At 38.7% G+C, this 25,214-nt stretch overlaps 2 long non-coding RNA genes across 2 annotated transcripts; one reads left to right on the forward strand and one right to left on the reverse strand.

Annotated features, from left to right (window-relative positions):
• Positions 1-18,734: 18,734 nt before the first annotated feature.
• Positions 18,735-20,554, forward strand: LOC126792014 (uncharacterized). Its single transcript, XR_007671907.1, has 4 exons — positions 18,735-19,030; positions 19,130-19,187; positions 20,170-20,313; positions 20,398-20,554. It is a non-coding gene; the product is annotated as an uncharacterized LOC126792014 (long non-coding RNA).
• Positions 20,555-23,167: 2,613 nt separating this feature from the next.
• Positions 23,168-24,484, reverse strand: LOC126792013 (uncharacterized). Its single transcript, XR_007671906.1, has 3 exons — positions 24,015-24,484; positions 23,443-23,548; positions 23,168-23,310 (listed from the first exon to the last, which is right to left on the reverse strand). It is a non-coding gene; the product is annotated as an uncharacterized LOC126792013 (long non-coding RNA).
• Positions 24,485-25,214: the final 730 nt, after the last annotated feature.

Genomic DNA, 25,214 nt, shown 5'->3' on the forward strand with positions numbered 1-25,214 from the left:
GTTACAGACTTCCACAATTGCATATTGCCAATATCATCAAGAAACATTGATGTTTCATTGTTTATACAGAGTTTATACAGAGTTTCAGCTACAGGTTTTTTTTGGAACCGTTTGGAACCGTTTCGGGACCGGAACCGTTAGGAACCGAACCAAACGGTTCCTATTATGAAAAATACAAAAACCGAACCGTTTAAATATCACGGTTCGGTTTACGGTTCCACATATTTTTGGCTGTTTTGGAACCATTTACAGCCCTACATTATACAGATACCGTTATCGAGCTTGAGTTCAAATACATTGTTTCTTTTCTTTTTTCAATAAAGCGATTACGCTCTTTGTTATGATGAATATGATGATTGCCTGTTAGGATAGATAGTATGATTCTACGATCTAGTCGTAGTGATAGACAGAGAAATGAAACTAAATAAAAAGGTTGCTGGCATTAGATAATTATAAGGTGATTCTACAAATAAACAATGGAATTTAAATTTGTCGCACACCTTTAATATGCTCATCTTGTGCCCACCTCTAATCTCGATATCACATGTGTCTCTTTTTTCTATTCACTACCATGGTTAGCTATTTTATATTTATCTTGGAAATTTTATATTTCCTTTTTTATATCTAATTAACTCAAGGATTGAGATGAATATTTGGTTTAAAATCAAAGCTTATGTAATTCATGAAAAGCTAAAAAAAAGAAATACACACAAAAACAAAGCCATAAAAGAATCATCTATACAGTGAATTTTGCATTTGTTACACTGACATCTATGGAACACCATAGATATAATTGGGATTCATGCCACTCGGTCAGTTCGTCAAGGGTTCATGGTTGCATTTTAAGTTACATAAAAAGGGCATGAAATTCTACTCTAAGCAAGGCCAATTAATTGCAATATATAGGAGAATGAATATAATTCTTTATCCCATCGCAAAAAAGAAAAAGAAAAAAGAAGGACAGGTGGAAGAACTATTGACTGAAGGAGAGGGGAGTTATTGACTCTTAACAGAGGAGGAACTCTGAGGAAAAAGAAGAATAAGAGTCCTGGAAAACGAAAGCTTACCAGAAAAACTCAGAAGTTTATCTGGGAGACACGAGACTTGTGAGGATATATTGAGAAGTCCTACTTGGCTTTAACTCGATCGATTGATATATATTTTTTAATTGAGTTAATTGTTTAATCATAAAAAAAGGAAATAAAAATTACAAAGAGAAAATATAAAAGATAAAAGAGTTAACCATAGTTTAAAAAAGGACATGTGGCATCAAGATAGGAGGTGGGCGACAAATTTGCTTACACTTTATGTCAATAATTTGATTAAATGAAACATAAAATCTGAGAAAGACCGGATAATTAGCCGCAATCTAATTACAGTAAAACCTCTATAAATTAATAGGCTCGGGACTGATAAAATTTATTATTTTACCGAGATATTAATATATCGATAAATTAATAATCTATTAATTTATTGATTAATTAATAACTTATTAATTTATAAAGGTTTAATAAATATTTTCGTTCACATTTTCGAAGAAAAAAAGTGTTATTTCGTTCATGCACCACATTGTTTGATTTATCATAAATACCGTTATTTAAAATATTATGTATTATATTATTTTTGTTTGATAATAATTAAATTAACAACATTCTTCAATAAAATCTTTAAAAATATAAAATTTATTATATAAATTATGTAATTATTAATTCATATATTAGATGGGCTCTATATGAATTCTCAAATTTCAATTATCTTACAAATTTAGCGAATATTAATTTAGCACATTAACCCAAAATGAGGACCGTTAAAAAATATTATTTTAGCAAGGTTATTAATTAATTAATTACAATGTTGGGCATTTTAAATTATTGAGTTGATCATGAATTCGAGAAGTGATATGACTTGGAGTAGGCCTCATCATTTAGCCCGCGGACCCGAAAAGCCCGCGGAAGCCCGCAAGCCCGACGGGCTTTTACTCGGCCCGGCCCGCGAGAAAGCCCGCCAAAGCCCGCTTCCGTGGGTAGAGGGCCGGGCTTAAATTAGAGGTGTGAAACCCGGCCCGGCCCGTAAAAGCCCGCCAAATAATAAATATTATACATACATATTTTATTAGGTTTAGAATAAAACTATTGCATTATGAAGCAACTATATTAAGGAAACTTCTTGTGATCGATCGACACCAGTAGATATGATCGTTATATATATTTAGTGACCCTGTAAAAATTTCATCCAATTCAGAACTCGTTTGACCGTCAGAATTTCCGGTAAACCGAAAACAACACTAATATGTCATAAGGGAAGACCCATTACCAAAATGCGAACACCAAAAGTCATTTGCATATCTGAAATCACCTCATTTTTGTCACCGATTGTGTGTGGTCTCACCAAGGAAACCAATTTGGCAAAGCCCCGGTCAATGAGGATTTTAATATGTCAAAACGTCTTTTTCTTTATTGACCGTAGGTACGGACAGTCAAACAATATCCAAACCGGACGAAATTTTTACGGGTTCCCTAAATATATATACCGATCACATCTAATGGTGTCGATCGACCATATTTCAAACTAGAGTTATTGATCGCCGAAGCTTCTACTAATTTATTATAACCTTATATTAGGTTTATATTAAAACTATCACATTATGAAGCGACTATATGAAATAAACTTCTCGGAATCGATCGACACCATCCGATGTAATCAATATATATATATATATATAATGATCATTTTAAAATTTCATCCAATTCGGACCTCGTTTAACCGTCGGAATTTTCGGTAAACCAAAAACAATACTAATATGCCCTAAGGGAGTACCAATTACCAAGATGCAAATGTGGAAATTTATTTACATATTTGAAATCACCTAATTTTTGTTACCTATCGTGCGCGGTCGAACTGAAGAAATCTATTTGGCAAAGCCCCAGTCAATGAGGTTTAAATATGTCAAAACGCCTCTTTTTTAGTTGACCGTTGGTACGAACGGTCAAACTATGTCCAAAACGGACGGAATTTTTACGGGTTCCCTAAATATATATACTGATCACATCTACTGGTGTCGATCGACCATATTTTGAATTGGAGTTGTCGATCGCCGAAGTGTCCACTAATGTATTATAACCTTTATATTAGGTTTATAATAAAACTATCACATTATGAAGCGATTATATGAAGGAAACTTCTCGGAATCGATCGACACCATCTGATGTGATCAATATATATATTTAATGATCATTTTAAAAGATCATCCAATTCGGACCTCGTTTAACCGTTGGAATTTCCGGTAAACCAAAAACAACACTAATATGCCCTAAAGGGGGACCAATTACCAAGATGCGAATGTGGAAATTTGTTTACATATTTGAAATCACCTAATTTTTTTCACCGATCGTGCGTTGTCGCAACGAGAAAACCATTTGGCAAAGCCCCGGTCAATGAGATTTTATTATGTGAAAACGCATCTTTTTTTTGTTGACCGAAAATTCCGACGGTTAAACGAGGTCCGAATTGGATGAAATTTTTACACGGTCCCTAAATATATATATTGATCACATCTATTCGTGTCGATCGACAATCTTTCGAAAAAAACTAGAATTTATTTGTGACTTTTGTTTTAGAATGTTTTCTAACAATTCTTTTATTGTTTCAAACCCTTAAATTAGAATATTATATTATTTTTCTAATATAAGCCCATAAGGCCCGGCCCGCCACTTATTTAAATTTATTAAGGCCGAGCCCGGCCCGTTGACGAGTCCTAACTTGGAGTACCTATAAAATGTTGGATGATTGTATAGAATAAAGTGTTTATAGCATCTGAAATGCCCATATTACAACGCTCATCAAAGATTGGGGTTCCATCCGGTTCGCATTGTATTGCATGTTTAATATCAGATCGTGCATCAGGAGTGAGATGTTTTTCTCACCAAGAATGCAACATTCCGGTAAACCCAGAGGATAGAATATCAATAATTTATGGTTGTGTGAAGTTGTGATTTGTGATTTGTGATGTAACTATTTACTGCCATAGACATGTGATGTAGTTTATTTAATATTTCTTGTTCTGATAAATTATCAATGTTCCATTCATATGTTTTGTCAGAGGAAAACTGCAAATTGTATATTTGAATGAGTGTTGGGTTGAATATCTATTGGGAGTGGTCTTTCAATCCAATTTCTGGAGTGTTGTTTCTTTGGCCGCATTATTCGATCAATATTCAAAGTTTGGAATGCCTTGTCTAATTGGGAAATTATGGTTAAATCGCTATCAGAAGTAGAATCAGGAGTTTGTTTTATATTGATTACGGAGATTATATTAGATGATCTTGGTTCATTTTTTAGATTTTTTAACAATTTTTTTATTTTTTGAATTGAGTTTGTCGGCGTGGTGACAATAGGTTTACTGTTGAAGTGAATTATAGGAGATTCTGCTCTATGATTAGGTAAAATGTGAACTTTAGATGTAACATGATCAAGCATTGTTTCTATTTTGTCTAATTGTTCTCCAATGGTAACTAAGTAATTATTTGTGTAATTATTATGTTCAATGATTTTCTTAGTATCTTGGTAAAGTTCTTTAACTTTTGGATCTCCAGAAAGATTTTTAAAAGGCGATGCTAGGACTGGGCCTGATTTGTAATTAAAAACTATAGTTTCTGAAGGAGGATGACTAGAAGAAATAATGTTAGTTTGAGTTGAATTTGGAATGATAGTTTGCCATTTTATTTTTGTTAAAGTTTGAATATTTTTATGTTCATTTAATTGGTCAACGAAATCAAGAAAGAATATTTCAGTTCTTGTTTTTAGCATTAAGTCTTGCCAATCTTTAAGTAATTGTTTTCTCTGATTTTCAAAAGGGAATTTCATCCTCAAGAGATTCTCCGAAGAATATTTTCTTTAGCATCCAAATGACTATCTAATTTAGAGTAATTGATTTCAAATTGTCGACTAAGCACATTTATATGAGGATTTTCTGGAGGAATTACAATAAAATCTGAAGTTGTCGGAGATGTTGGAGAGTTTTGTCTGTCTTCAACAATTGTATTATTATGATTTTCAGTCTCAGTATAATTTGGGTAACTGACTTGTTCACATATTCTTAAACTGTTAATTCTCAAATTCTGAACTTGTTCTTCTAATTCTGTTATTCGAATTTCTTTGATGATATTATCAAATTCTATGTCATGATCACGACGAGAAATTGAATCTGCAGTAGTTGAGCCAACGAATGAATGCCTGGCAGTTGCAAAAGAATGCCTAGACGAATTTCTGTTCTCTTGGATTCTCGGTGTTTTACTAATTCTTAAATTTTAGAAATTAATTCTTAAAGTTTCATCGTTGAATTGACGAATAGAATCTAAATCAGAAGGATTACGTTGAGTATTTCTTGGTTGATATTCATTGGTAAGAGACCATTCGGCCAGAAGATGAACATCTGACCACTTGATTGTTTGGGAAACAGTGATGTTTGCATTGTTTTAACTACTTTGCATTAACAGAGTTTGACTTTTAGGACTTCGACTAATGGCTTGAAAGTTCATATTTGTGCCCGTAACTTTGTAATGAATTCGATCAATTAAAGCAAGAGGTTGGGTTTCTTCAAGGATATTGTATCCTTAGGTCTTAATTTTTAAAGTTAATGTCTTTAAAATATGAGGATCACTTAAGCTGATTGAAAAATCAGGGAAACAATTAAAGTGAACTGGTTCATTAAAAATGCTTGATTCAATTAAACCAAGGGTACTGTCAGTGAAGTCGGTAAACCTTGCGTCTCTTAAGCATAAGAGAATGGAGGCATTAAGGCCAAGCCTTGTTAAAGGCTTAACACCAATTTGAACTAAACCTATATGAATGAAATGGTGACCATCTTTTTGATATTTTTTAATTGAATCTGGACTGAGAACTTGGTAGGTTTCATGTTGTTTACTTAAGGCGTATACTTGTTTTACTGATTTAATGTGGTGTTCTCCTTTAAAAGATGCAAGATTCTATGTTTTTTCTATAAATTTCACTAGTAGGTACTCTAGGTATGTTTCAATCATTAGGGTCAATATTATCATTTGACTAGTATTCGATCTGTTCTTCATTAACAACGTTTGAGATCATATTCAAGGAGAAACTAGACCTTCGAAAGGAGACTGAGTTGGATCTGAAAAGTCTGCTCATTGTGCCAGATGAAAGGGATCTGGTACTAGACTTATAATGATAGAGAATTGACTTCAAAATACTTAGATCTAAGAGTGACAATCTTCCCTGCTCCACTCATGCCGCATCCACTCATGCCTCACCCAGGACATATTGTTTGGACCTGGAAAACTTACTGTTTGGTCGGAGAAGAAGGAAACCCAAAAACCCAGTAAATAGAAGTAAATTTCCAAATTTTAAGAATAGCAACAGAAATACAAATAACACAATAAATAGAGGATTTAAAGATTCAACTCAAGGACCACTTTAGGATACGTATGTGAGATACGACTACCACCATGACGCTTTCTTATATGGGTAAGCTATATTCTCGGGCACTTATCTATTTCCTCAGTTAAATACAATTGTCACCGGGACGTTTTCTTATATGCAACGGGTTTTGTCGGGGCACAATGGCTGACATGGAGTCCCGTGCATTCACTCCATTTATGTTATCTACGGCATCTTCATGCCTCTCCGGTACACTTCCCCTTACACTTGACTCATCATTACATTATCTCCATATACGTTCTCCATTACGCCATATATGCTACATTATTATTTAGCATACGTGTTACACTTGCACATATTCATATATGTCGCGCAACACGGTAACGCCTCTAGGCTAACACCTAAATGGCTACACCTGATGTTTATCTACGTACGTACACTTTATGCCATGAATCGCCTATTGTTCATATTTTTACATATGCTTCCTTAACTCACTCTCTTTTGATGATCACTCTTTCCATGAGTCTTAAAACCCACGGCTCTACCCCAGCCGAACCAGCCCAGGTAGCACCTGCCCCGGCCGCTCTCTCCGTACGTAAGATGACGCACATATTTTTATAGCGTTGCCTCACCTCCTTAAGGGCCCCACGTTTTTCCCAGACACTAGATGCGGACCCCAGGGCGGGCTAGTTACTTGCCCCGGCAGGTCTTGGTGTTTACCGCTGGGTGACATCCCTTGTATGGGGACTTTGGAGACTCGCCATGATACTCCGAATTGAATTAAATCGCCGACCCATGCCAATCTTCAGATCCATGGATGCTCTGAGCGTACTAGTTAACCCACGAGCCTAGCCCTGAGATCGTATGTCACTCTCCAGGTCTAGGGATGTTTCGATGTTAGTTCACCCACGTGCCTAACTGCATTTGTAGTTAACCCTTGTCTAACATCGAGATCATGGCCATTGTCCAGGTCCTAGGCCACTCTCTAGTTTGACGATGCTCGCGCACCTATGAGTCCGATATAGAGGTCATCGACCAGATCCATGGGTGCCCCATACGGTCAGTACCTGACCTCGGCATACCTAGGGCACTCCAGATCTATGGACGTTCCGAGCGTGCTAGTTAACCCACGTGCCTAGCCCCGAGGTCCTAGATCACTTTCCATGGCCACAAATTGGCTAGCCCATATCCCGAGGAATTTGAACTCGGATATTACGCCAAAGATGAAGATATGAAAACTCCCCACCCAAGTTATCTCCCCGACCGTTGATGTCAGCGTTGCCTCGATTCCTCAAGGGCCCACACTTATCCCATGCATTAATTGTCCTGACCTCCGGGGCGGGTTGGCCACTCGCTCCAGGGGGTTTCGATCGTTACGGCATGGAACATTCCTTGCATGGGGACTCTCTAACCCATCTATTATTCTCGAGGTAAATAGTTAATTAAATGATATTTTATACCTGGCTTTAACAAAATTGTTGTCGTGTCTCCTTAAAAAATAGGTACACTCCCCGGCACGGCCCCAACCGCACTTGCTCTGGCTGCACCGGCCACGGTCGTGCCTTACCCTGGCCACACAGGTCGCACTTGCCCTGGCTACACCGACCCCGGTCGTATCTTGCCTCGGCTCCATTGGCTCCAGTCGTATCATGCCCTAGCCGCACTGGCCTGGTCGTGTTTTTCCCTGGCCGCACCAGCCTCGGCTGCACTCGCCCCTGTCGTATCTTGCCATGGCCACACCGGTTGCACTCGTCCTGGCTGCACCAGACTCGATCGTATCTTGCCTTGGCTGCACTGACCCCAGTTGTACCATGCCCTAGCCACACTGGCCTGGTCGTATCTTGTCCTGGCCGCACCAGCCTCGGTCACACTCACCCCCATAGTACCTTGCCATGGCCGCACCGGTCGACCGCCTCGGCCTCATCTTGAGTCGTCCAGATCTGGGCGCGCACTTAGACAGTCCTCGGCCTAGTTCCTACAACTCCAGACACCTGGGGACTTGTGCCTCCGCTCTGCCATGACCCGAATACCGGGGACTTTCTGTGTTTCACGCGCTACACGATCACATGCATTACACGCATACACGCCTTACCCCGATTGCACTGACCCAACTTAACTCCAAAAGAACTATGTCTTGTTTGATCTCATACGTGGGTACGTAGGCACTCTAGCATCTAGAGGCAACCGTATGTCGCCAACATCGACGTATGATCCCTCAGACTATGGTCATCTACGCCATATCTATTGAATACATCGCCATATGGTCCCCCCGGACCACGCCACACCTATCGAAGACATCGCCATATGATCCCCCGGATCACGTATCGCCATATGTCGGCACGTCGTATACGATACCACATGCTCTACTGAATTATAACATTCGCCTGTCTTGATTTTGGTTCTCCCGAAGCCGTACTTATTTCCTCGTCTGGTCTCTCCGGGGCTTGACATCTTTCCACCGGTCCGTCCCTGCCATACGGAGACCGGGGGACTTATACATTATGCATCATGTGCACGCTCGTTATATATCATATGCATGCTCATCATGCCCCACGTGCATACTAATCGCACACCACTTGCATGCTCATCATGCATCGTCATCACATGTCTCACGGACCATACTCACATCATTGTGCATGTTTCCTTACGCCTGGTCTGCCCCTCTCTTGTATGGGGACTGGTAGTGTCGCCGCTAGTGCTCTGGCACTCGTTCGAGCTCATACTCCCGATGTTTTATTTGATAAAATCCTCACCCAAAAAAATCTCTTGATATGGAATTTGGGGACTTGTTAACGCTACGCCCTTTAATGAGATAAACATCGTGATTGCTCGCCGCTTTAGGGTCCGATTGTCCTAAAACCCATTGCATGTATTATTAGCCCGGGAGCGCAGTTTGGTAAGTTAACTGGTTACACCCTATTTATCTCTATAAATACATCACTCCTCTCCACATTAAGGTAAGTCTCATAAGCCTCTTATACTCCACTCAGACATATCATAATGTCTATCTTTGCTGACTTAGGCATCTGAGCGTTGAAGGCCGGCCAACCCAGTCTTCTCTCCGTAACGCCGTGTGTTTGTGGATCTCAGGTAACGTAGAGTTTCATCGGTTCGCCGGATTTACTCCTGCCAGAAATTCCAACGTAACACCTTGCTTATCAACCACTGAGTCACTCATCTTCTTACTCAATAGTACTTACTCCTTGCGGTAAGCCTAACCGTAGAGAAAACCCATGTACTCTGGCTCGACATAGAACCGGGTGGAAACTCATGATCGTCTTCTTCCTCGACATCGTCGGTGCCGAGTACCCAAGTTGACTTCGTCGTCATCGAAGTTGTCATTTTCGAAGTCAGTATCAGCAGCAGGCTATTCAACCTGTTAACCTGGAACCTAAGTCAGTATCAGCAGTAGGCTATTCAACCTGTTAACCTGGAACCTATCGGCGTGGAGACTATGACTGGTATCGAAGTTGCGGGACGTTTCCCTCCTAGCTAGGTAGCATTCTCTGGTTCCAATTTTCCAATGCTAACCATCAATAACCAACTGTCTCTGCATCTTCTTCATTGACCAATGCCTCCTCACGCAGAAGATGCGGTAAGTAAATCTTCGAAGGGCTGGTTGTGGGCAAGAGCCAATAGGCTCAAGCCTAAGCCTCCAAATTTCATGGGGCCTTAAAAAAAGTTGAACTGCTCTTGATTAAAAAAGAGTTTAAATGAAGAATGTCTTTAACCAATAGTCTTCTTCGATCATTACATTAATATATTTTTGTTTTCAAATTGATGAATGACGAGACGTCACTAAAACCCCGAGTCTTCTAACTCTTCTATCTAGTTATATATTCTCAAATCCTAAGTTCTCATCTTTATCGTTTATTGAAACTCTTTATTTTTTCTTCCGAATTTGTTTTCACTTTTGGTTTTATGGTTCAATTGTTTAAGGATTCTCTATGTTCATTTTTTTTTAAATTCAAGTATTTGTTTGGGAGTCCTAAAATTTTTTCACCTTGAGTTCACATTGACACAGGGTTAGCCCTGTGTTTTTATAAAAGCCGAGATTCCAACACCGGTCAGAAATGTTCCTAAATGACATCGGGTGATCAGTTATGAGCTTGATTAATATTCTTAAATTCCGGTCTATTTTGATATGTCGGTGACTTCTTGGGGAAAATTAAGAAAAAAATTTATTTTTCTTTTTGAAAATAATAAGGCTAAAACTGCACTTAGCTTTTTTGGCTACTTTGTTATAGGTGTTGGTCATATACTATCGACACTGGCTTCTTTGGCGTTTAGACAAACATGATAACAGCCTAAATATGAGCCGCTTGGACAAGTATTACAAAGCATTAACTTTCGTTAGTGTCAGTGGATTTTGGTACTAATTGTGTGTCTACACCATCTATGACACCAATGATGAATATCACACAAACCTACCGGAGAAGAAAAAGGAGAAAAAACAAAAGAGACCAGTTCGAACAGGATTGAGAATGCTAAATTCATGTGCAAACAAAATATAGCAAAAATAGACGCACTTAATCAAGTATACATAACAGAAGCCAACACTAAGATGTAGTTGTAGTTCTGAAAATTTATAATTATCCAGCCTTTCTCGGTTTTTGTGTTTCATTTAATCAAATTATCGACAAAAAAAAGGGTTCGGCTAAAATCAACCACGTCTAACCACCTATGTCCCCTTGACCCGAACTAACAGTCATCTATGAACAGTAACGGAGGTGAATTATTGCAGTTACGGCCTGGTGGATCTCGTGCAAAACACATGATATATATCATCCTCTGTCTTTCTCCTGTTCCAATCTCATTCTTTGTACCTAGTCGATGACGAATTGGGGCTTTCATGATTCGCGGCGGCAGTAGGTGAATTGGGGCCATCGGCAGGGTAGATGAATTGGGGCGGAGGAGGTCAGCGGCGGGGTGAATGAATTGGGGATCGAGAGAAGAGTATTAAGGTCAAAGCCCTAACCAGAGAAGAAGATAAGAATTGAGAGGAAAGAAAGATAAGAAACTTGAAATAACTAATTCATTCCATGATTTCTAAAGGCTGTGAAAACAACTACATATAACAAAGCAACCCACTTGGGCACATGGAGGCTCGACACTGGACAGAGCTAAAACAAAATTAACTCTAATTAACATACAATTAATGACTACTTAGTAATCAAAAAGGCCTCATGCACTGCACGTGACTCGACTAAGACCCTTCCTCCTAGTATTCTTAGGAAAAGACATCATTCTCCTAACAATACTGCCCCTTAAGCATTAAGCTTGACCTCAAGCATATTTAAAGTCTGGGAAGCGAGAAATGATGTCTGTAGCTTCCTCCCATGTTGCCTCTTCTTCAGTAGATCCCAACCAATGAATCAACCACTCTGTGGCATCAGCATTATGCTTTTTGACCATTCTTCTCGCCAATATCTTACCAGGGAACCATATGGGGTTATGAGGATCCACCTGAGGAGGTAAATGTGGTGATGTTACTGCCTGAGATCCAATTTTCTTCTTGAGGAGGGAGACATGGAAAACTTGATGAATTTTAGCAGATGAGGGTAGCTGCAACTTGTAAGCCACACTGCCAATCCTCTCAACAATTTTGCTACACTCTGTTGTTTGTACGGTTGAAGTTTTAGTTATACCCAATCCCCCACTTGGAACTCCCTTTCCACATGCTTCCTGTCATATTGTAGCTTCATCCTACATTGTGCCACTTCCAGATTTCTCTTTAGTATAGATAGTAATTCATCTCTAGTTTGCAGCTGCTGCTCCACATTGTGAACATTAGTTGAACCCGGAACATATGGTCTGATAGCTGGTGGTTCATAACCATATAGAGCTTGGAATGGAGTCATTTTAATAGCTGAATAATGAGCTGTGTTGTACCAATACTCAGCCCATGGTAAAGCTGCCACCCAAGTCTTTGGTTTCTCTCCCACTGCACATCTCAGGTACTACTCCAATGTCCTATTCAAATTCTCAGTTTGGCCATCAGTTTGTGGGTGGTACGCAGTGATTCTGTGTAAAGCAATCCCCTGTAACTTAAAGCAAGGCTCCCAGAAATGACTAAGAAACACTAGATCTCTATCAGTGATAACAGATTCAGGAAAACCATGCAACTTAAACACTCCATTAATAAACACATCAACTACTTGAGCTGCAGTGTAAGGATGGGACAGTGGCAAGAAATGACCAAATTTAGTCAAACGATCTACCACAACCAAAATTACATTTTTACCTGCTGAAATAGGTAGACCTTCAACAAAGTCCATTGAGATGTCTGCCCAAGCTCTTGAAGGAATAGTGTTAGGCTGTAGTAGTCCAGGAGGATTAATGGACTCATAGTGATGTTGCTGACACACATGACATTCAGTCACAAATGTTTTGACATCATGATGTATCCCAGCCCACTGAAAAGATCTAGCAATCCTCTTATAAGTTATGTATCTCCCTGCATGCCCACCATTGTAGCCATCATGAAATTCAGAAATTATTTTCTTCCTCCAATCACCGCTCTTTGGGAAAAAATCATGTCCTTGAACATCAATTGCTGCCGAATGAGCTTATAGTGAGTCTTGAGTGTAACGACCCCAAAATTTCGAGCATAAAAACTCAAAATTTCAAAGTCGTTAAACACCAAACAATCTCAACGAATCTAAATCATTTAAAATACCACAGCGGATCATCTCTGAGTTCAAAATACAACTCAGTCAAACCGATTATTACAAACCAATTTATAATTCAACATTATAACAAATGGAAATGTATAATCCTCACAACAACCTCACAAAATAGTCACACAACATCCTCGCACCAGTTGGAAATATATAACTTCAAGTTCTCTGAGCAGTCCGTCAATTCCCGCAAATCCACACCTGCAGAGTTATCCACTACACCATCGAATTGGTGCACCGGGATTGTAAACACAAACCCGGTAAGCTTTACAGCTCGTATGAGTAAAATAAAAACATATCTCGCATATCAATATATACGGGAATCCACAAATCAACAAATATAAATGCACCCATGAGTAAATGGACGGCCCATCTGGTTGTCCAAAAAATATGAAAATGAAAGTACTCATGAGCAATTGGGTAACCCCTCTGTTTACCCAAATGCATTTATAATACGGGTACTAATGAGCGCTAGTACACCTCTGTTACCCCTCACGTAGTACACCGCCGGCATTGGGCAACCTCCTCGCTACCCAACGCCCGACATTGGGTAACCTCCTCGCTACCCAACGTTCGACTTCAGGCAACCTCCTCGCTACCCTAAGTCCGACTTCAGGCAACCTCCTCGCTACCCGAAGTCCGACATCGGGCAACCTCCTCGCTACCCGATGTCCGGCAGACAGACTAGAGCTCTAACTGTATCGTAACTTTCGCCCGGCCAAAGGATAGGTTCCGACATGCCACACACGTCCGAAGACTGGTCCGAAGACATAAACACGTACAATAATCTACTCATTATTGTACAAATTTCATCACACACTCAATATATAATTCTCATCACCACTGTGATCATAATTCACAACCGAAATCCTAACAGTATATAATATAGCAAACTACATATATATATATATGTACATATTTACCATTTATACAATATATATATATATAATCCACTTTATTATATACATGTCATATTTCATAAACACGTCCGAAGACAAAACGTTTTAACAATTCTCCACGTCAAAACCACGTACAATAATCTACTCATTATTGTACCAATCGCATCAATATGCTCAACATATAATCCTCATCACCACCGTGATCATTTTCACAAATGAAATCCTAACAGTATATAATATAGCAAACTATATATATATATATGTACTTATTTACCATTTATACAATATATATATATAATCCATTATATCATATACATGTCATATTTCATAAACACGTCCGAAGAAAAAACGTTTTAACAATTCTCAACGTCACACCACGTACAATAATCTATTCATTATTTGTACAAATCACATCAACATGCTCAATTCGTAAATAAGTGAGATTTTACTCACCTTCTTTCCTGCGTGCAACTTCCACGACCCTGAAAGTAATTTCCTCACTCGTTTCGTCAGTCACCTAATAGCACGATAAATGCTTAGAAAATGATACTTTTTATATCAGGTGACGAGTTCAGCACAGCTAAATGTTGTTCATAAAACATTGTTCACGGAACACTGTTCATGTTAATAATCACTGTTTTTACTAAACTACTGTTCACAGTTATTGTTTTAACAAAACGTTGTTCACGTCACTGTTTTACCACGTCACTGTTCATATGTACTGTTACAGATCACTATTCACAGTTACTGTTATAGATCACTATTCATGCGGAGTTACTATTCACAATTACTATTCATTCGGCGTTACTGTTCACCGACCGCCACCAATCATCACCAAATTTCACCACCACAACCTAAACAACATTTCCAACAACTTCCTAGTTGACACCAAGGTCTAAATCCGAGTCTAAATAGTCCAAACAACGAATAACATAAAATCGGCACTATTCACAAACCCTAGAAAATTGAAATTTTGATTCGGGTACTTACACTTCGATTTGGCTCAATTCCTTTTGTAGGAATGTTGCTGGGATTGAGACAAGCAAAATCCCTCAAGAATCTCGAGCCATGGTGGCCGGAGGAGGCGGCGCCGCCACAGCAGTAACTTCCGGCGGTTGCTACACCGTGTGTGGTTGTCGCCGGAGTGCAAGGCGTAGCCCAAAAGATGGAGCTCGTCGAGCCCGTCAGTTTGATAGGTGGCACGACACGAGGCGACGTCGGATGGTGGAGAAATCGGCCGGAGAAGGTTTTTGGGTCGGGTGAACAGTACCCGAGCTGATTTTTAGAAAAAATCTGATTTTCTGATTTTTAATCTCATCTCCTTCCTTTTATATTATTTCTAAAATCGGAAACGAACTTCCGACGTTAATAACTTTCGCATCCGATGTCCGATTCGAACGCATGACGTGTCTACAAATTCGTATCGATGAGCTCTACGACTTTTGTGAAGGAAGTTTTCGCAACCGAGCGACGGAATAAAAGTCGATCTATACGTTGCGGTAACGTTACGTTTTCTAATTAAACGATCCGAGAACGTTTCCGTTTTCGTTTCGAAATGTCGCAAACCTCCAATTGTCGTCTTGAATTAATTTCACAAGTTTAACACTTTGAAAATACTCGACATTTAGTTTCTAAAAATTCGGGTTATTACATTGAGAGTAGCATCTATTTGCAACTGAGCTATGATTTCTTTTGCTTCAAGATCAGTGGCACAAGCATCCTACAAGTCTTGTAAGTAAGCATGAGTCGGACTGGAAATGGCCATGATTTGGTTTAAGTTGACATATTTGTCGACTACATCTGCTGAAGACCCTAGGAACTCCTCCTTCCTTGACAATGCATCAAGACCTACATTGTTCTTACCAGCCTTGTAATGAATAGCATAATCATAACCAGCCAATTTTAATAACCACTTTTGTTGTGTTGGAGAAGTGATTTTCTGATCCAAGAAGTATTGTATAGTCCTGTGATCAGTGTAAATTTTGAAATAATTTCCCAAAATATATGGTCTCTAATGTTGAACTGCATAAACCACCGCCAACATTTCCTTGTCATAGACTGAAAAGGCTATGTGCCTTGGCGCCAAAGCTTTGCTGAGAAAAGCTATAGGATGACCTTCTTGAGATAATATAGCACCAATACCAACCCCAGAAGCATCACACTCTACTACAAACTGCTTAGTGAAATTTGGAAGAGCTAGCACTAGTGTGGTCATTATAGCATTTTTCAAAGCTTCAAAAGTTGTTACAGATGCTGCAGACCACTGAAATGCTCCAATTTTCAACATGTCAGTTAATGGTTAAGCTATTATGCCAAAATTCCTGACATATTTCCTATAATAACCTGTCAATCCTAATAAACCCCTCAACCCTTTGACAGTAGTTGGTTTAGACCAATTTTTGATGCTCTTAATCTTTGCAGGATCCACAACAACACCTCTAGCACTCACTACATGTCTTAGATAATCAACTTGTGTGGAACCAAATGTGCATTTACTCAGCTTGATCTTCATTTCATGCTCTCTGAGTTTGCTGAACACCTTCCTAATCATAGCCATATGATCTTGCAAAGTAGCACTATAAATCAGTATGTCATCAAAGAAAACTAACACACCTTGTCTCAAGAAATCCCTCAATAACTCATTAAACACATATTGAAATGTAGATGGTGCATTAGTCAAGCCAAAAGGCATGACCAAAAACTCATAATGGCCACTATGAGTTATGAAAGCTGTCTTGTTTATATCCTGTAGTGCCATTCAAATTTGGTGGTATCTAGATCTGAGATCAAGCTTGATAAAAATAGTTGCTCCATGTAATTCATCTAATAGTTCATCTACTACAGGGATATGGTATTTATCCTTAATGGTCACAACATTCAAAGCTCTATAATCCACACACATACTCCAAGTGTCATTTTTCTCCTTGACCAACAAAACTGGCGAGGAAAAAGGACTCTTACTTGGCCTAATCAAGCCACTGTCCAGTAATTCTTGCACGATCTTCTCAATTTATGCATTTTGGAAGTGTGGATACCTATAAGGTCTCACACTCACTGGTGGTGTGTTTGGAAGAAGCTCAATAGTATGATCTTGGACTCTTTTTGGTGGCAGGGTCTTTGGAGTTTCAAACAAGTCAGAATATTCATCAATTAATGATTGAATTTGAGGATGCGAGCTTTGAGTTGTGGCTGCAACTGTAGAAATTGCATTAACCTGCACCATCATTGCTTCCCTCTTTTTTTTTAATAACCTTGTCATGGATTTACAATTAATCAATGTATCCTGAGAAGTTGTATGTCCTTGCAGTTGGTACCACTTGCTCTTGACACAAAATTTCATCTTCATTGTTTCAAATTTCATATAATATCCCCTAGTGATTTAAGCCATGCGGTCCCTAACACAATTTCACAACCAGGAACCGGCAAAATGTAAAAATCACCTGTGAAATCAAATTCTTGTAACTGGAGTTGCAAGTGAACTTCTTCTTTTGTTTGTACTCTAGCTCCACTAGCTAACGCAACATCAAGTGGACTGAAATGATGCACTGGCGCTTTAGTACCTCTGAGAAGATGAGGATGCACAAAATTATGAGATGCACTTGAATCAATCAGAACATGCAGCATGTTATTGTTGAAGATCCCTTTTAACTACATGGTATCACTTTTTCCTCCCTGCATCACCTGCAATCTAATCAGTAGTTCATCAATTTCCTCAACTGCACTATCTCCATACTCATCAACTGCCCACGTTTCCTACAATTATGACCCTTAGAATATGGTCCTTTACTGAAATAACACAGGCCATTCAATTTCCTAGACTCAAACTTAGTATCAGACAACCTAATCCTCACATTGGGAGCTTGAGTTGTTGGTGTAGCTGTGACTTGTTGCTGTCTAGGAGTGTAGGTTTGTCGGGAATTGCTTGTATTGTTTGACACAGTAGAAGCAGGCCTAAAACCAGTAGGCACAACCACTTTCTTCATGCCATCATTTCTAGCTTCATATACCCTAGCTAGTTCACAAGCTTCATACAGTATTTTTGGTTTCATTGCCTCCACATTATACCTAATATCTTCTCTCAGCCCTCCAATAAAAAAAAGAAACCAATAATTCTGCTGAAAAACCATCGGCCCTTCTTGACAATCTAGTAAACTGATCCATATAATTGTCCACAGTTCCCACTTGGTTCATCCTGGCCAATGCAGCTTGGTATTGAGACCTATTGTAACAGCTGAACTCTCTCATGAGTAAGTCAGATAATCCTTGCCACGAGTTTGGGAATTCATGCTTAAACATGTACCAACGATCTGCTGCTTTGTCACTCAGGTGCATACTAGCGATGGGGAGCTTCTTCTCCTCAGGTATGTGATAAAAATCGAAATATTGATCAGCTTTGTTAAGCCACTCTACTGGATCACCACCACTGAAAGTTTGGAATTCCAAACGCATATGCTTCATACTAGGTAACTTAGGGTCTGGGATTGGTGACTGAAACTGGAAATTGTGGCAATGTTGCTGTCCAAAATGGGGAGCAGGATGGCCATAGTAATGATGTGTGCACTGGGATGATGGAATGTACTGATGATGGTCATAGTTAAATTGGTTGTCACCACAGGGAGTAGGCAGTATCTTAGGCTCAGTGAACATTGGGTACACAGATGAGGTGTTGGGAGTATTTGTGGTAGTGGTATTGGTGCTGGTAGTGGGTTTGAAAGTTGGAACAAATTCACTCGGAGGTTTAGGCACACCACAAGACTGAGACGATCCAGTGTAATACCTAGAAAAAGGATTAGTATGCTCACACATCTTCTCCTCACTCACCTCACTCCATTCTAGACACAGCCAGCTCCATCTATGGCCTCCCTTCTTCCCATTCCAAACCCAAAACCCTCTTCCCACTAAACCAATCAAAAAGCTCAAATTTTTACCCCACCATCACTCTTCTCCTCCGACGCCATCGCCCTCCTCTCCTTCAAGTCCCACCTCGACAACCACCTCCTCTAGACCCTCAACGAGCCTGAGCTCATTCGACCTCTCCAGGTTTGTTTTCCACTAATTCCTTTATTTCTCTTGGTTTGCGCTTATAGTTTTGGCTCTCCATGTGTTTGATTTGAGAATTCAATGGAAAACTTTCCCTAGTGATATAGGAATCGTTGGCGCTGCAACAAATCTAAGAGATGGCCACAAGAACTTCAAGGTCAGAATTCGACTATGCTAAATTAGATTTTCATAAAGATATGAATACTCTCTTCTGTAATTGTTTAATTTCTGAACTTTCAATTTGAAGATGAATCTGAATGGTTCCCAGTTCCAATTTCTAGGTGATTAAGTTATCTCAGATTCAATTTGTAGGTGGCTGACTTGTCTCAATTTCAATTTCCATATAGTGTGTTTTGCTTGTGAATGAAACACTACAGTGAATATTGTGTCTATTTAACTCTAGTCTTACTTGTCTACTGAGATCTGTAGAGTTGCTAGGATTCGTAGTGGGACTTGTGGTAGTGTCACGGGAGCAAAAGGAATGACCTTGCCTGTGAATGACCCACTACATTGGATATGGTGCCTATATAACCCTAGTTTTGCTTGTCTGCTGGGATATACTGAGTTGCCAAAGTTCATAATGGTCCCAATATGAAGTAGAATTCACATAGCTTTTAGTATAACTTTGAGTAGAATTCGTAGTGGGAAAATAGGTCTCAATAGTATTAGCTGCTTTAGTGGGAATATCACAGACCATTCCTCTTAACAAAATTATCGTGCAATGTAAACAGGTTACTGCCTTTTTATCTCGTAGTCTTTTAAATGATGATTTTGTCTGCTGTTGTCTTAGCTCCATTGTCAACTGTTTCTGCAGTAAACGATAAATCTCGGTTTTCTGTAATTGTCTGTGGGTTTAGGCTGCGGAAATTTGGATGTAGAAGATATATGTTATTGTTACTCTAATGGTTTAGGAATGAATTGAGCAAGTGAATAATGTTTATATGCAATTATAACCTAAATTTTTTAGGCTGTGACCTAAATTGTTTCCCTGAATGTGTAAATTGATGTAGCACTTCGACTCCGAAATGAGGGAAGAGAAGTTGTAGCAATGTCAGATGTTTGTTAATGTTTTCGCTATCTGGAGAGTGAGATGATTTACTTTATTGATGGACTAATGGACTGTTAAATTGTTGTTTTAGTTTCAGAGCATGATTAGACAAAGTAGGTGGGAAATATGAAGTTCCAAAGTACTCATCTGGATGGGTTGTATGCCCATATTTGACTTAATTAGCAATATCCCTTGACCTCCTACCAGCGACTTTCCTGAATTATGTTTTGCTAAGGTAAAATGATTTAACAGATTTGCAAGGTTCTCTAGATTTGCTATCTTCGGTTCATAGTATGGAAGTGGTTATATTATTATGCAGTCACCAGCGCATTGAGGTCACGAGGAATATCTAGAGACATTTAAAGTCATAATCTTGGAGTCGTCTAACATAATGCAGGTAATTCATTTGTATATAATGCAATTATGTAATCAAATTTTTGTGGGAGATTAGATTTTGAAGATTATGCAATTGTATTATGGATGCATCATATAGTTGAGTTAATGGAGGTGAAGAATGCATATGCTACGATGATATTATGGTAGCATTCTAAATTGTTATCTTTTAGCATTCTAAGCACCTCCAAATTGTAACCATTCTATTCTTCTGTCAACTTTATATAGTCAAAGTTGATAGTTGTGTTAACTGTTTCTGCTGCTTGGATAAGTTGCAATATTCATTGTATCAAACAATTGGATGAGGATTGCATACTATTGTACTGTGTTTCAAAGTAAAATATACCTCAAGCCTTTAATTTTGTCTATAAATGCACAATGTTTATCTTGTTGTATTCATCTGGTAATATATGTATATCTTCTTTTAATATGATGATTTTCTCCTATGATTCTGTCAATCCAATAGACTAGTTTTTTGACCTTTTTCGAAATGTGTTTCTTACCTTCTTTCTTATTGTTTTAAAATATCTGTGTTTATTCTGGCAATATTTGATTATTGTAGGGATAAAGAAGTATGTTTCTTGCCCTCTCGTTCTTTCATTTTTGCTCCACACCATAGAATTGTCACAATTAATTTGCAATTGGTTACCTTTTTATTTTAGTATCAACTTGAAGTGGCTATCTGGCCTGCAGTTCTGAGACCACTAACAGGCATGTAATCCCAGATTGGACCCTTTTATCCCTCCAACATCTTTCAGTTGTGACATTCTACCTTCTCAAGATGATTGACATACCGCAATGTAGAAGGAAAGTTATGCGTGTGTACTAATATGAATTCAACTCTTGTGATTTCCACGTTAATGATTTGAATATATATATATATATATATATATGGTCTCATCACTGGTTTATTGAATTGCAGTTCAATTTTGGTAATATATCTATATGTTTATATATAATTATACACAGACATACACAGAATCGTTATGCTGAGACTTGTTCATTAATATGAATGAGGTTGGCTTGATCTCCCGAAAATTATAATCAATACCATTGATGCCTGAATAATTCCACGACAGTACCATGTATTGTGTTTTAAAAATTGGACATTTTTCGATGTAGTTTAAGCCATAATTAATACGGTCAACACAAATTCCTCCTTTAAATCTCGTTAAAATTCATCAAATTTCGTCACTCGTGAAAAATGTACTACCAAAGAACACTAAAGCTATTACCAACATATTATAAAGCTACTGCAAAGGAGTATCAAAGCTACTACCACTCAACCACAAAGTTACTACCATGGAATTATAAATCTACTACTGTCAAATTATAAAGCTACTACCAGCATGTTATAAAGGTACTATGAAGGAGTATCAAAACTACTACATACCACTCAGACACAAAGCTACTACCATGGAATTATAAAGTTACTACCGTCGAATTATAAAGTTACTACTAGCGAACATAAAAGCTACTACCACTACACTTGATTTACACTTATAACATTATGAAGCGACTATATGAAAGAAACGCATCGTGCTCAATTGACACCACACGATGTGATTGTCACATTTAATTATGGATATGGTAAAAAAAATTACCAAATTTCAGGCTTATTTGACCGTCGGTTTGTCCGGTCAACTTAAAACGCTAACAATATACCCAATGGGTAGATCTATCACTAGGGGCTGATGGCCAAATGGGGCTTATATGTTCACAACCACATAATATTACCAGACTAGGGTGTGCGGTCGAATCCAAAAAATGTATTTTAGAAAGCTCCGGTCAAATGGTTTCCGTTTGGTAAAAACGCGCATTTTTCTGTTGACTCGTGAAATGAACAGTCAAACTATGTCCAAATTGGATGAAATTTTTACAGGTTGGCTAAATATATATATTGACCACATTGACTGGTGTCGATCAATTCCGAGAGGTTTTCTTCATATAGTTGTTTCATAATGCAATGGTTTGATTTTAACATAATATAAAGGTTATGGTACAATAGTGGACACTTCGGCGATCGACAACTCCAGTTCGAAATATAGTCGATCGACACCAGCCGATGTGATCGGTATATATATTTAAAGACCCCCTAAAACTTTCATTACTTGGGTTGTCGATCATTGAAGTGGCCATAAATATAGTATGATCGATATAGTAAATATTAGATTAAGTAATTTAACTATGATTGAGTTTAAAACTGATCTGCAACATTTATTGATGCAGTCCGAGCTGAATGGGCACAGTTTTTTTTTTCTAGTATGCCATGAACAACGACTTTGATGACGTACATAGAATGGTAGGCGTGAGTAGAACTGATTGTGATCATGTTGAGTTCTATCACTTCTATGCATGTTTCCTCTTTCTACTCTCTGTCTAGCTCTTAAGTAGACTGCAAGTGTTTGTTTCAGCCAAGGATGTAATCAAAATTATTTTAGGTTCTTTTGTGGATTTCTTGATCATTATGGAAGTACTGTTTGAATGTAATTGATGAATGTTGTGCTGCAATGCAAAGTTTATTTGATAGGCAAGCTAGCTTTTGGTGCAATTTTAAGTTCACGAATTACGTCCATTGTCGTCTTAATTGCAAGAAATATCACATGGAAAATCGTGGATGGCGTAAGAAGGCAGAGAAATGGACATGAAAAGAAACATTATCCAACAAAATTTACTAATTTTGGACCCTGTTTCTTCTTTGATTTTACATTACTCTCTTGTGGAAGAGGAACAGAACCAACTACAACAACCGGCTCCTCTTCTCACCTATGAAATTGAAATCATCCTCCAGATCATCTCCACTCGTAAATTTGGTAAGCTTTCCTCTTGGTTCATTCCCCTGCAAATAACAACAAAACGAGGAGAACCAAACTTAAGAGGGGTGCCAACTCACTTGACTGATAAGAGGAGTTCTAACCTTACGAAAAACAACTTGAGATAGATGAGTGTTGCACATTATCATAAAACTTACATTTGGATTTATAAATGCCAGCAGCACCCATTGAATTTCTGCAGCCCTTGTCAGGATAGTCTCGTGCCAAATGTGTTACACATCCACATATTTTACAAGAACCACCCTAAGAAACAAAATAGCACAAACATGAAATCAATATACTCTATCTTATGAGCTTATTGTCACGTCCCTATTTTGGGAGTGTCGATCGTGGGCTGCTGGTTGAAAGAGCTTCATGCATATTCGGGATTTGCTCCAAGATTCAATGTGTGGGAGATATATGGCTGCTCCTTCCGAGGGGTTCAAGCATGCCGACCCGGTTAAATTCGGAGAGCTTGTTGCTAGTCGAGGACTTAACGTCAAAGAGGCGAGTTGGCCGCCCTACACACAGGTAGGGGTCTGGAGCCGATCCCCTGATGAGCCCAAGGCAGGGCGAAACCAGTGTATTGCCCCGTTGGATAAGGCTGGCTCCATGGGGATGGAGCGCCGCATGGACCAAGTGTGGCAGCCGAATGGCTAGGTCCGTGACATTATTCTCAGTTAAGTTTATAACATGGTAAATTGAAACTCATACATGAAAGTAATTTTACCTTCGGATATCCCATGAGTTTTCAGGACAGTGCTTGCTCAGGTGGCCAGTCCCATTACAGACGAAACACTAGGCAAATTTTGTTCTTCCTGCATCACCAGATGAACAGATATGAAAAACATTACAATGAAATAAACATTATTGCAAGCACATAGCCTGATTGACAGAAGCGCATGTGTGATCAGAACACCCTGAGGTAAGCTCAATTTCATTTCATTAGTTCAGAGCTAAGATAACAAGCATCAAATCAGCCCATGGTCAAGCATATAGTTGATGATAGCAGGTACCATATACAAGTTATAAATCAAATTATATGACCATGCACTTGAGAATCACCAAACATATACCTCTTTATCATTATTTCAGTTATGAGTACCAACCAGTACAATTAAGAACACTCTATCTCCTTAACTCGTAGATAACAATTTTGAATTCAAAACCTCCTAGATAGTCGGCAAGTTCAGTTTCTTATAGAAGCTACTTTCAAACCCCAAAATTCACTTCATCATATATACCTAGAATAACTTACCAATAGTAAAGCCAATTCCTCCTAAGGATTATTCAATTCAGAAGAGGCATACCATTTTAGTCCATGTAATCTTCTAAACAGTAGATGCACCCTATCATGACGAACCAAAATCAGTTAATCAGAGATCTCCAACATCACTACCTAAGAAAACTAAATCCTAACCCATTGATATATTAATCGCAAAGATCACCTAAGTTCATTAGTGTAATCTAACTGTAAGACTAGCTTACACCTTGAAGAGGCAAGGGGCATCTAGAAGCGAATGCCCAATTTCCCCACAAGTATGACACAACTTGGCCTCCATATCATTCTCATTCTTCTTTTGACAATTCTTCAGGCTATGTCCTCGTTGTCGACAAAACAAGCATCACAGCAAAGCATCAGATAAACACAAACCTATCAAACTCAAGTAATTACATCACTAAATCCTATTATCCTATACACACATTCATAATCCGTATTTCCTACTACCATTCACTAACTTTTCCATCATTCATACAAGACCCACATAAATCCAGATAGAGAAAACCGAGATTAAACCAGAACTGAGTACAGGAATCACCACACCTTGTGCCTATCCCACTCAGCTTTCTCAGGGCAAAGCTTGGCAATATGGTCAGTGCCTCTACAAATGAAGCAGCTATCTCCGGGCTTCATACCCGGGACTCTAGG

This window comes from Argentina anserina, chromosome 4, assembly GCF_933775445.1.
Source record: "Argentina anserina chromosome 4, drPotAnse1.1, whole genome shotgun sequence".
In the NCBI taxonomy this organism is placed as follows: domain Eukaryota; kingdom Viridiplantae; phylum Streptophyta; class Magnoliopsida; order Rosales; family Rosaceae; genus Argentina; species Argentina anserina.